Below are 12535 nucleotides of genomic sequence, written 5' to 3'. Positions count from 1 at the left end.
GGGAGACAGCACACTGAGGAGCTCATTCGTGATGCCATTTTCCTGGTTCTTCCTGTCTGCAGCCCGCTGTGGAGCCCCTTGACCTAGGGTTCCCATTCAGACCCTCTGTACTCTCTTCCTTTCGGACCAGGTCTGGAAACAGTCTCATGCCCTTGCTGGCGGGGGATGCCTCAAGTCTCCCTTACTAGATTTTCCTTGCCTTGCCATTACACCATTATCCAGCACTTGCTACATGATAGAACCCCTGGACACAACAGCATAAATATTCGATCAAAATCAGTCACAGTATAAGAGAAATAATGTAAGCAGCTGAGTCCGTCAAAAGGAACATCTAAGGGGTCTCAGTTGGTAGATAAGAATAATCACATAGAATTCCCAAATCCACGGCTTGTTCCCTAGCACCATATAAACTAGAGTTGGTGGCATGGTAGAAGCACTTGGGAGGCAGAGGAAGTTCAAGGGCATCCTTACTACATGGGGAATTTGAGCTACAAGGACCTTGTCTCAAACAACAAAACAAAACAGCAGCAAACAAAGCGCCGACTCTGAGGATGTGGTAAAGAACCGTTGCCTCTTGCTAAGCCAGGAGTATAGCTTAAAGTTAAAGGTGGAAGTGGAGAGGCGGCCCAGAGATTAAGAGCATCTGCTGTTTCTGCACAGGACTTGGGCTTGGTTCCCGGCACACAGCATGGTGGCTCACAGCCCCCTGTAACGTCAGGTCCAGGGGATCTGAGGCAAAATACCTATACACAGAAAATAAAGAAATCTTCTAAAGTTGAAGGTTCTGCTTGTACATAAGACCCTTCTGGGAGATCCTCTGAAAGGCCAAGCAAAGAATGATAGCCATGTGCCTGTTCTCTAGAGGGAGAAAGCAATGTCTCCTAGCCAAAGATGACAAACACTAGAGATGTTCAGACCCTCTGGGACTCACGGTTCGGGGAGCGTGATATAGCTGGCCACACTGTAGACCCAGTCAGGGAACAGAATGTGATGAATTCCAATGTGGCCCCCCATCTCTGTTCTCCCAGCTCAGAAAGGGTCTCCTAAAGTCCAGGCTGGCCTTGAACTCACGATGAAACCGGAGGATGACCTTGAACTCTGATCCTCCTGCCTCCACCACCAAGTGCCAAGATGGGGCCACCACGTGCACGCAGCTCCTTTTCTTCTTTTTCATTCAGCCTGGTAGCACAGCTCTGAGATGGCACCACCCACAGTCAAGCTGAATCTTCCCTTCTCAGATATACCTCTCAGGAAATGTCTTCGCCAGCATTCACACAAGAGTCTTCAAGCTGATTCTACACGGCCATCGAGCTGACGGCCATGATTGACCGGCAGGGCATGGAGAAGTGGTTCGGCAGGTTAAGAGCATGTATTGCCTTAGCAGAGGGCCAGAGTTTGGCTCTCAGAACTCACACCACAGCTGCCCAGAACTGGCTCTAGAGGATCCAGCACCCTCTTCTGGCAGCTATGGGTACTACAATCATGTGCGCAAATCCACACACATAAGTTGACACATAGATAAAAATAAATTCTTTTTTTTTTTTTTTTTTTTTCCGAGATAGGGTTTCTCGGTATAGCCCTGGCTGTCCTGGAACTCACTCTGTAGACCAGGCTGGCCTCGAACTCAGAAATCCACCTGCCTCTGCCTCCCGAGTGCTGGGATTAAAGGCATGCACCACCACGCCCGGCTCAAAAATAAATTCTTACAGCATACTCACCAAAACTACAACTCCCCATTAACACATACCCCAGTCCACACGGTGCCTCCCAAATGCCCCACTCAGTCCACAAATAACTTTTTATAGCTCTGAAAACACAGACAGTATCTGCCCTACTCCGGATAATGCTAAAAACCCACATGTGTGTTCGCTGCCCATTTCCTAGAGATGATTTTCCCAAAACCTGTGGGAATCCAGGATCACAACAGCCCTTCTGCTTTTCCTAGGTGCTTCCCACAACAGCAGGCATTAGATGGACAACCACAGGCCCCTCCCTGGCCAACAATCACATGCTCTGACTGCAAGAACCTGAGAGGAGTTACCTGTTTCAGGGTTGAGACCGCTGGTGAGCCCTTCAGGGTAGTCTTGCTCCCGTGTCTTCCTCCTTCACTGACCTCTGGAGCTGGAGCCTGTAGAAGCAACCCAAACAACATATTTAGGAAACCTGGCTCGGACGAGGGTACAGGTAGCCAACATGAGGCTGGGGCTGGGGAGGAAGCCAGGGTTAGCTTGGGTGGGCCATTCTGAGAGGCCCCAGAGCCATTGCTGAGGAAGGGGTCTGGGATAGGCCAGGACTTAGGAGAGTCGAGCTGGGGATTGGGATGTTTGATTGGGCCTCTGGTGAGACAGCATGTAGCCGGATAGGTGTGGAACAAAGCCACTTGTCAGAGTTTTTTTTTTTTTTCCTTGAGTAATTGTCGTCCCAGAGGCTCACTGCCTCAGTCTGCTAACCCAGGCCTAGCTCTGGAAGCTTCTAGCCTCTGTAAAATATTATCTAAACCTAGAGTGTCTTCAGCCTCTGAGACTGACTGCTGAGTAAGCTTACCCTTTCCAGGGCTTTCTGAGCTCTGCTGGCTGAGCTGTTCTGGCTCAAACTCCTCTCCAGGCTGACTGATTCTGTCTGGCTTCTCTCAGCTTCTCCTGAATTGCTCTGCTTGGCCTCAAACTAACTCTGACAGTTATGTTCTAATCTTCTGGCTCCTTCTCACTCTCTGGCTCTTTCTGTCTTTACCTGGGTCTAGCTTGTTCTCTCTCTGCAACCTGTCTCTGAACAAACCACCCATTAAAACTGCCTCCTCTGCACCGCTCTCTCTTCTTGGGAAACTTGGGCCGATCCTATTCTGTCAAATCTTTCTCTGATTAGTCACTTTGTCTGCCACTCAATCAGACATCACTTTTAAACATGGCTGCTTCCTTCGACAAACTAACTTTACGTTCATTGTTGGGGATTAAAGCTGTGTGCTAAGGGTGTGTCTGCTGAGCCACCCCACAACTAGAAACAGCCCCCCCCACTTCAGTAAATAACATAACCCCATTGTTCACAGTATGATCACCTCAGGGTTTATAATGTGATCAAATATCCTGCAACACCCAGAGTCACCCAGCCTAGGTTCTTCTTCCCTTCATGTTCCACACCTAATCCTCCAGTGAATGACGTCAGTATTAACTGTAAAGCACTTCTGAAGTCGGGTCATTTCTTACCACCTCTGCAGCCACTCTGACTTCAGTAGCTAGCGGCACATACTCAGTGCAGTGACCAGCTCACTGATGCTGTCGGAGCCTTGTGTTGTGGAAATACAGAGCGTGGCACATTGTAGGTGCCGGGGGTGGGGTGGGGGTGGGGGGAACAGTCGAAAGATTTATCGTGGATCAAAGGAAGGAAGAGAAAAAGAACTACAAAGAAGGAAGTTGTTGCCAGTGTCAAAAGTAGTGGGTTTCAGAATGATAAGAAGTAGTGGCGCACGCCTTTAATCCCAGTACTCGGGAGGTAGAGGCAGGCGGATTTCTGAGTTCGAGGCCAGCCTGGTCTACAGAGTGAGTTTCAGGTCAGCCAGGGCTATACAGAGAAACCCTGTCTCGAAAAACCACACACACACAAAAAGAACTGATGTTCTATCAGTGTGCAACAGAGAGGCCCCAGGGAGGGAGGCCTTGGAGGGACAGTTTCCACAGAAGGCAGGAGCCACCTGCCTGCCGCACACTCTACCGAGAGCCTATTCTGGGCCAGACCCACCTCTCATGGTCAATAGCAAAGGAACAAAGCCAGGAGATACTGGTCTACCTGTCCAGACGAGGGCTGAGTTAACCCTGCCTGCTGTGAGATGCACGGGATAAGGTTCCAGGCGCATAGTAGGTCAAGGAATCGGTGCATGGGAAAGAGTTCTATGTAGGAAGAGGGCCATTTCTCCCCAGAGTAGGAGACCAGAGTGCAGAAGGAGGCGATAAGACAGGTACAAGGGGCTCCTGGCTGGCAGGCTTCCTATGAGCCAATGGAGCCAGGCTGTCTGAAGTGAAGTTAGCAGACAGGGCAAGTTCACTGAAGGTGGAGGTGACGTGGCCTACCTCTCAGCCTGGTATTCCTCAAGCTCAGGCCTACCCTTAAAAGCGGGCCTTCTTCTGTCATAGCCCTGTCCCTAACTGGAGAGAGACTCTGGCCCTGCAACTCTCCGGCCCGGTTTCAGCCAGAAACGATGGTTTTGGTTTGATAGGGATGTGACTTGTACTGCTATGGGGTTCTGAGCAGGTCGGGTCGACCGTCAGTGCTCCACAAATAAAATGGGAGGGGCTGCAGACAGCATCTGTCAGGCCAGGAAACTGCACTTCTCCAAGATTCTGACAGGAAAGTCTCACGTCCCAGTCCCTGGTTCCAGCTGCTTACAAAAGCCATGACGCTATTATAAGAGATAACACACGTATTTTTTGTTTGTTTGTTTTTAAAATATCTACCTAAGAGCTGGGTCTGTCAGAAGTTGAAGTCTTCACACAAGTGTCCTATGAAGCATTTTTCACAGAGGGCAAAAATGAGTTTTAAAGTAACTTGCTTAGAGTCTTTTAGGCAGTTGATGAACCCCCACTGGATTTAAACCTTCCTGGTTTAAGCCCTCAGCATTTTCATTCTTAAAATTCAATGTAGCCGGGCATGGTGGCACATGCCTTTTAATCCCAGCACTCGGGAGCAGAGGCAGGCGGATTTCTGAGTTCGAGGCCAGCCTGGTCTACTGAGTGAGTTCAAGGACAGCCAGGGCTACACAGAGAAACCCTGTCTCGAAAAACCAAAAAAAAAAAAAAAAAAAATCAACATGATTGGGGCTGGGGAGAGAGCGACCTGCCTTTGGATCTGTGTGTGTGTGTGTGTGTGTGTGTGTGTGTGTGTGTGTGTGTGTGTGTGTGTGAGTGAGTGCTGGTGCCAGGACACTCGTGTGCCGTTCAGAAGACAACCTCAGGTGTCAGCCTTCACTTTCTATGCTGTTGATAGAACGGCAGTTGAGCTGGGCTGGGATCGTCTGAGGATTTGTCTGTCCCTGCCTCTCGTCCCACTAAGGGCGTGCTGGGATCGATGACAGGTGTGTACCACCTCGTCTGGCTTTAAGTAAGTAGCTTCTGGGAATCATAACGTACACACACACCACATGTCCACGGAAAACAGTACGACATGATACACATCGCCAAGCTTACCCGCCAACCTTCCCTTTTACTATGCACACATCCAGGTAAAACTTCACCTGGCATTATTTTAACTATCCTACTCTTTATTCACCTGGCTTGGTTGGCTTACCATCCCCCCCCCCCCAAAAAAAAAATCAAAACTCCACAGCCATCCCTCCTTTGCAAATGACACCGGAGTCTTGTTTAGGCCTTGTTTCTGGGAGGCCCTTTTGCTCCATCTAATCCTTAATACCACTCCCCACCCCTCCCAAATGCCTTGTTCAGGACCCAAGAGTGAGCATTTTACTTCATGGTGTTCTGTCTTTCCTGGACTTCACCTGAGGCCCTGCTGAGTAAGAACTCCAATCCATTGGTTTCCTGAGCCCTCTCTGGTCCTCTCAGGGCCTCACAAGACAGTGGCCTTCTAGGACCAGGTACATCTATCTGCTTTCCCCCTTCAGGAAGCCGTGCAGCCTGTCACTTGCTAGCAGCCATCTCACAAAGAAAGAAAAGAAGGAGGAGGCAGATTTAGACTGTCCTCTCTCTGCCTTGATGGGTTTGCCCCAGTCTTAAAGCCCCAGCATTCTTCTTCAGCTGCCTGCTCACGTGTGTCCCAAGACACGCCCATGTCCCATCTCAGGCCTTCTTCAAAGGAAGCACTTTCCACGTGAGCCCGCTAGCTGAGAGGAGCTGATGGTCGCCAGAAGAGTCGATGCCAGGTGCCCCTGGGCTGGAAGATCGCCCCACATCCTGGATATCAGATGCACGCAACTTCACTTCAGTCTGCACGGGCCACCAGGCAAGCAAGCTGGGATCCCGAGGGCTTCAAGGGGAGAAGGCCTGGGAGCTAGGAAAATCGGCCAAGTACTGAAAAACCATCAAACCCTCCCACACAAACAACGCCAGCCCCCAACCAGAGAGAATATGAAGGTAGTCAAGGAAATACTGTCTACTAAGGTGCCTGGAAAGAATCAAGATCTACCCAAGCCAGCCAAGGGGTGGCTTGCTCCCCCTGACTCGGTTGAAGTAGCAGGAACTCAGGAATCAAGGCTTGGGGTGGATGCAAGGCCAGCCCGGCTGCCCAGCTGCTTCAACCTCTGGCTGCGAGCCTAGCTGCTTTGATCTGGGGTTCTGCATGAGTGAACGTAAGGCCTAAATAAAACAAGAAGTATATAAATACATCCTTCACGGAGCCTGGCATTACATAAGGGACCCACTTCGCGCCGCTCCCCTCCCCCTCCCAGCCCTCCATCCTCTCTTCGCAATCACTCATAGACACAAGTGCAGAAGCCACAGAGCGCTTCCCGGCGAGGCTTGCAAAGGAGGAGAGGAGGTAGAGAGGGGGAGACACCCAGGCTAGCCCAGGCCAGGTCCTGGAGAAGCTCCAGACCTTTGTGAGACCCAAGGATGCCTGGTGGCCTCATACAGATCCAAACAGGAAGTTTATGAGAAACATAGAAAGAATGCGGGCAGAGGCTGGGGATTAGCCCAGTTGTAGGAATGCTTGACTCTCCTGCCCAAAGCCCTGGGTTCCATCCCCAGCACCAAATAAACTGGGTGTGGCAGCAGGCACTCGACTAGAATCCCAGTGCTCTGCAGAGGCAGGGTAGCCCATACACAGTCACCTGACTGCAGGCTCTGCCAAGGCTTCCAGTCACTACCCCCTACAGTGGCTCCTCCACTCCCTCCCCAAGTTAGGTTCCTTTTTTTTTTTTTTTTAAATAATGACTCATTTAGGAAGAGGCAAAACCAAAAACTTCAAGATAAAGACAAAGAAGTACCAAAGTCTTTAAACACCTCCCACTCCCGCAGACCTGCTATCAGATCCGCCTCCCCGCTCTGACCATGCTAGTTTGGAAGTGACGGGGCACACAATTCTTCTAGCAAAAACACTGCCAGTAACATCTCCACTCTCAATGTCTTAGGTTTTCATTGCAGATAAAGACGGCCCCAGGCCTCCAGCCCATTAAGTTTTTGCAACACAGCAATACAAAAATTAAAGATTTGGGCTGGAGAGATGGCTCCGTGGTTAATAGCACCAGCGACTCTTCCGGAGGACACAGGTTCAATTCCCAGCACCCACAAAACAGCTCACGGCTGTCTGTAACTCCAGTTCTAGGGGATTCGAAACCCTCACACAGACCCTCACACAGACACCACAACAATAAAGAAAAGAAAGTAAGTCAGTTAAAAAAAAAAAAGATTCAAACCCATGCTTTCAATGGGGTCAAAATCTCATCTGGTTCTACAGAGAGGGTTCTGAGTTATTAACGAAGGCTTTGGGCGTTAGACCACGAGCCTAATGAGAGTGACAATGTTTTTTTTTTCATTAAAAAAAAAAGATCTCAGGGTCTGGAGAGATGGTTAAGAGCAAATGCTGCTCTCAGAGGACCAGAACTTTGTCGATGACCTATAACTGCCCCTCCTAGGGAGCCTGACACCCTCTTCTGGCCTCCACAGGTCAAGTGCATGCCTACCCAGAGACTGCACACAGTACATGGAAATAAATTAAAATATGTCTTTTTAGCCAAGGAGACCTCTTGGCATTCAGATGTTTATGTTTGCTCGTGGTATTCAAGAGGAACAAGATTATAGAACATTTCAGATTACCTACCTCACGAGCTCCTGGGAAGTCCAAGTCAAATGAATCGTTAAGATGGCCCAGAATTCAGAGGTTCTCAACACTGGCTCTATGTGGTTGTATTTTCCGAGTTCCTAGCTTCCGTGCCCAGCGTCTATCATATACATTTGGCTTGGGGTGAGGAACCTGGCAGCAAGATTGGGTCTTTTTTTTTTTTTAATGTTTATTTTTCTAGTTTTCCAGGATTTTAATGTATAATCACAATTGAGGATTATTCAAATACAGATTTTTCTTAAAACTGTGATGGGAGATAGTTCAGTCTGTAACACACTTGTCTTGCAAGTGTGAGGGCTTAGGTTCGGCAGAACCTGTGTAAAAAGCTGGGCGTGGTGGCAGATACTGCAGTCTCAGGTACGGCAGGATGGGAGGTTAAGGGAGGATTGCTAGACAGTCGAGGACCATCTAGTCTGGCCTACGTAGTGAAACTCCAGGTCAGTCAGAGACACTAGCTAAAGAAAAAAAAAGAAAGAAAAACAGTAGGAGCCTAGGGACCAGAACCCATGGTTGTCCTCTGATCTCCACATACATATTATACGTGCATGTGTTCACATACATTAAAAAAATTAAAGTAAATTTAAAAGCTGAGTTCTGGGCGCTGCTGCTTGCACTTGCTGCTCTTGGAGAGGATGGAGATTTGGCTCCCAGCATGCACTAGGCACAACTACAGCTCACAACCATCCACAACTCCAGTTCTAGGGAATCCGATCCCCTCTTCTGGCCTCGAGGGGCACCAGACCCAAACATAGTGCACAGGCAAAGCACTTATACATGTAAAGTAAGACAGACAAACCTTTAAAGTAAGTAAATAAAAGATCTAAAAAAATAATTAAGGGAAGCTAGGGATGTGATAAAGTAAGACACACAAACCTTTAAAGTAAGTAAATAAAATATCTTAAAAAAAAAATTAAGGGAAGCTAGGGATGTGGCACAGGTATAGAACCCTTGCCTAGAATACACAAGGCTCTACCCCCAGAACCACAAAAATACTTACACACATACACATGTGCATGCATGCATACTGACGTGTACACACATACATACGTGTGCACCTGAAACAAAAACCATGAAAGTTAAAAAGTTAAGGAAAAGTCCAAAGTGGTACCAAAGACAAAATCAAAACCAAATTTGATATAAAAAACTCTCAGGCCAGCCCTGTTCCGGGCTCTGACATTCACAGACTTGACTTAAATGTAAGTGGGGTTACCACAGAGTTGCTGGGCTTTCTTCGTGGAGCATTTTACACTTATCTAGCAATTACTACGACCACTTCCTGAGCCTGTGACTCACTTACCTTCTGCTACCCCACCCGCCCCCACCCCCATCCCCACCCAAGAAGGAAGTCTACAGATGACCCCCTCCTCCGACCACCATCTTGCTCAAATCCGCCCCTGCTTCTCCTAACAGTGCCAGGCTCAGAAAGTCTCCATGCCTCCTTTCCCTCCTTCCACACACACACAACTTTTCTGAAAGTTCCTTCTATGCCCACAAACTGCTTCCCAGTCCCTCTGACCCCTTCATACAGCCTGCATTTGACATCTACACAATGAGGTTACAAGAGACAACATTCCCAACCTCACTCTTCGTCCTAAGCTTTTCAATTTGCCTTACTCCATGTCTCCCTAACCGAGGGCAACCTGGTAACAGTAAATGGGGAACCATCTTTGAGGCACAGTATTATGGGGTAGAGGGCCGAGGCAGGGCACTTTTTACATTCCAGCTTAGACTCAGAGCCAACAAGTTGTTTTGTTTGTTTGGTTGGTTTTCGTGGATAAAAACCAGAGAGCTGCTGCTGGTGGCAGAGGTAGTTGCTGTGACGCCTGACAACACAAGTTTGGTCCCTGGGACCCAAAAGGTACAATCAACTCCTGCAAGCTGTTTGAACTCCACACACGGACTGTGACATGTGTTTGCTGGTACACACAAACACAGAATTTTAATTAAATAACTAAAAGGCCACAGACATAGAGGCACGGCTTATACAATAAATACACTGCTTTGTAAATGCAGAAAATCTGCGCAGGAAGTGTATATGCTAGTTCAAAATGTAAATGACACTGTGTGGGTCACAGGTGGCACGAACTGACCTTCCCCCCTTTCTTTGTAAACTTTATTACTTCTGATAGCTTGTGTCTAAGAATCATGACAGTTCAGACCCAAAGACAAGCACCAGAGTAGGTCCAGGATGAGTATATAATGAGCGGCACACGCCAGGCCAGGTCCCAGCATGCACTGCGGAACCACACCCTTATTAACAAATGGATGACTCTCCCATCAGGCCCTCTTGGCTTCTGCGCCCTGAGTCTTGGACGCCAATTCATCCCTGAACCATGGTGGGTCCCCAAGAACAGATGTGGAAAAGATATCTCAGCATGAGTGACATGCCCAGTACAGGGACCACACAAGCCATGTCCTCTCCTGTGTGTCTCCTCTGGTCTCCATCTTTGTTACCGTGCTGCCTCTTAGCATGACAAGTCTAGGTTGACCACATACACTCCACTTAACAGGCAAACTTACAGCTTGGATGTCGGGAGCCTAGAAAAATCTTAGGATCATAAGGGATAGACCATGGATTCCCTCACCCTCCATCTCCCCATCACTCCCTAATGTCTCTTGAGGCAAAGAAGAAAAATGAATGAATATTCCAGGTAGCAGGAAGCGAGTTGAGAGTTTAAGGCCAGGGGAATCACAGAGTATGGCATGCTGGCAGGGAGATACAAGGTTCTCAGGTCACACCTCTTAAGAGGAAGAACACTGTGGCATACACAGTGCCAGGCAGAAAGAACCCCAAGACACTTAGAAATGTCAAATTCCATCTGGGCATGGCAGGAGGAACCCAAGTAAAAAGACTCAGCTCCCGCCGGCTGTGACCAGTTTTCTGCAGTTCCAGCATCCTTCTAGCATCTAAAGAGGATCTAAGCAAACGGGGTGGGTGGAAAATAGGAATAGAGAAAAAAGAAATGAAATTAAGCAACATCACATGGAGATAGGCCAAATCCTCCCCGGGTAACACATAGTCACCGCACGTGACCCGCGTCACTCCGTGAGCTCCAAAACCAGACATCTGCCAGTTATCAAATCAAGACTACTGGGATGCTGAACTTCTCAACGTCGAGAGCTAGCACAGAGACCATAATCAACCCAGATGCACGGCCTCTTACCAGGTCCTCAAGAAGCCTGCTTTCTGAATAGTCAGGTGACACCCTGGGGGCACAGCAGAGAGTCACCTGCCATTGACTGCCCAGGAAGAGCTGTGGAGGGGGGAGTGGTTGGAGACAGTCTCATGGAGGAAGTGAGATCTGACTTGGATCTTGAAAAACTAGGTTCAACTAGGTCAGACAGAAAGGAAGTGGGAAGACTACCCCAAGCCGTGGGCTGGCAGATACAAGCCATAGCCACAGGATGGGTGGGGACCAAGATGCAGGAATGGGTCCCAAAGGTGGTGAGTGGAAATACTTAGGAGTCAACGTGGTTGGTCTGAGCCCACCTCTGCTGCTCAGATCCATACTCCCCATCAGTAAAGGCATGATGAAGACAGGGATAATGGTACCCAACCCCTAGAGATGCTGTAAAGAGGAGATGCTTCTGAAATGCTCGGGGTATTTGTTACCTGACGTCAAATGCTGTTATTCTTTAGGATGGAGGAGGGGGAATCAAGACGGGCCGTCTCTGTGCAGTCCTGGCTGTCCTGGAACTTGCTCTGTAGACCAAGCTGGCCTCCAACTCACAGAGATTTCTCTTGCCTCTGCTTCTCAAGTGCTGGGATTAAGGGTACATGCTACCTTTCTTGGATCCTCATTCCTGTGTGGCAAGCACCTTATTAAGGGAACCATCTATCGCCACAGTCACCCCGGCTCGCCCCCTTTTAAATTTTGAGACAGAGTGTCGTGCAGCTGAGGATAAACTTGTACTTTTGATCCTCTTGTCTCTCTACTCTCCAAGTGCTGGGATTCTAAGTGTGCACCACCATGCCTAGCTTATGTGTTGCTGGGAATCGAACCCAGGGCTTCTCGCATGCTAGATAAGTACTCTATCATCTGAATCAGATCCTCAGATGATGCTGCAGCCTCCTCCTTTTTCTCCTCCTTCTCCTTCTTTCTTTTTCTTCTTCTCCTTCTTCTATTCAAGGTCTTACTATAGAGCCCAGGGTTGCATCAAGCTTGCTTGGAAGTCCATACTGGCCCCAAACTCACAATTCTCCTGCCTCCAACAAAGTGCCAGGGTTACAGCACATAGTTTCTTCTTTCTAACAGCCTGATGCTAAGGAGGAGGGAGTATAGGCCGCTTGGTCACACATCCTCAGTAGCCTAGAGAGAAAGTTGACCATGTGGTAGAATACTCAGGCAGGCAAGGATGGGGAGCCTCAGCCTGCTGCCTACATACTCTGTTCTAGAACATTCTACAACTACTGACAGCATCCCCGAGCTTCCAGTTAAACTGGGTCAAAGGGAAAGCCTTTGCTTCCCCCTGCTCCTTCCTCACCATGGTTTGACAGTAATCTCACCCTTCCACTAACTGTTCTCTGGGGCCTCTTCTCCCCAAAGTATGACCTAATGGAGGCAAGCGCTTCCCCTTGCTGCTAACATGGGGGTGGCCACCATCCTGTGATGGGTTCTTTTTTTTTTCCCAGCTCTGCCTGAATTTCTGTAATGGTGCCTTCCACTGAATTCTCTAGAGCTGGGTACTCCCTATCCACCCAGCACTTCCTTCAGGGACCCTGACTTACAGCAGTTTGCCATATATACATGGCTGA

The 12535-nt window shown here is 48.8% G+C and overlaps 1 protein-coding gene across 2 annotated transcripts in view; it reads right to left on the bottom strand.

Moving 5' to 3' along the window:
• Positions 1-12535, bottom strand: part of Trerf1 (transcriptional regulating factor 1) — a 221384-nt gene that overhangs the window by 129968 nt on the left and 78881 nt on the right. For both annotated transcript variants that reach the window (NM_001097623.2, NM_172622.3), the window contains 1 exon segment: positions 2042-2128. The gene's annotated coding sequence lies outside the window, so the exon portion shown is untranslated.

This window comes from Mus musculus, chromosome 17, assembly GCF_000001635.26.
Source record: "Mus musculus strain C57BL/6J chromosome 17, GRCm38.p6 C57BL/6J".
Classification (NCBI taxonomy): Eukaryota; Metazoa; Chordata; class Mammalia; order Rodentia; family Muridae; genus Mus; species Mus musculus.
The sequence above is the reverse complement of the archived record's forward strand: the minus strand, read 5'-3'. Positions and strand labels throughout refer to the sequence as shown.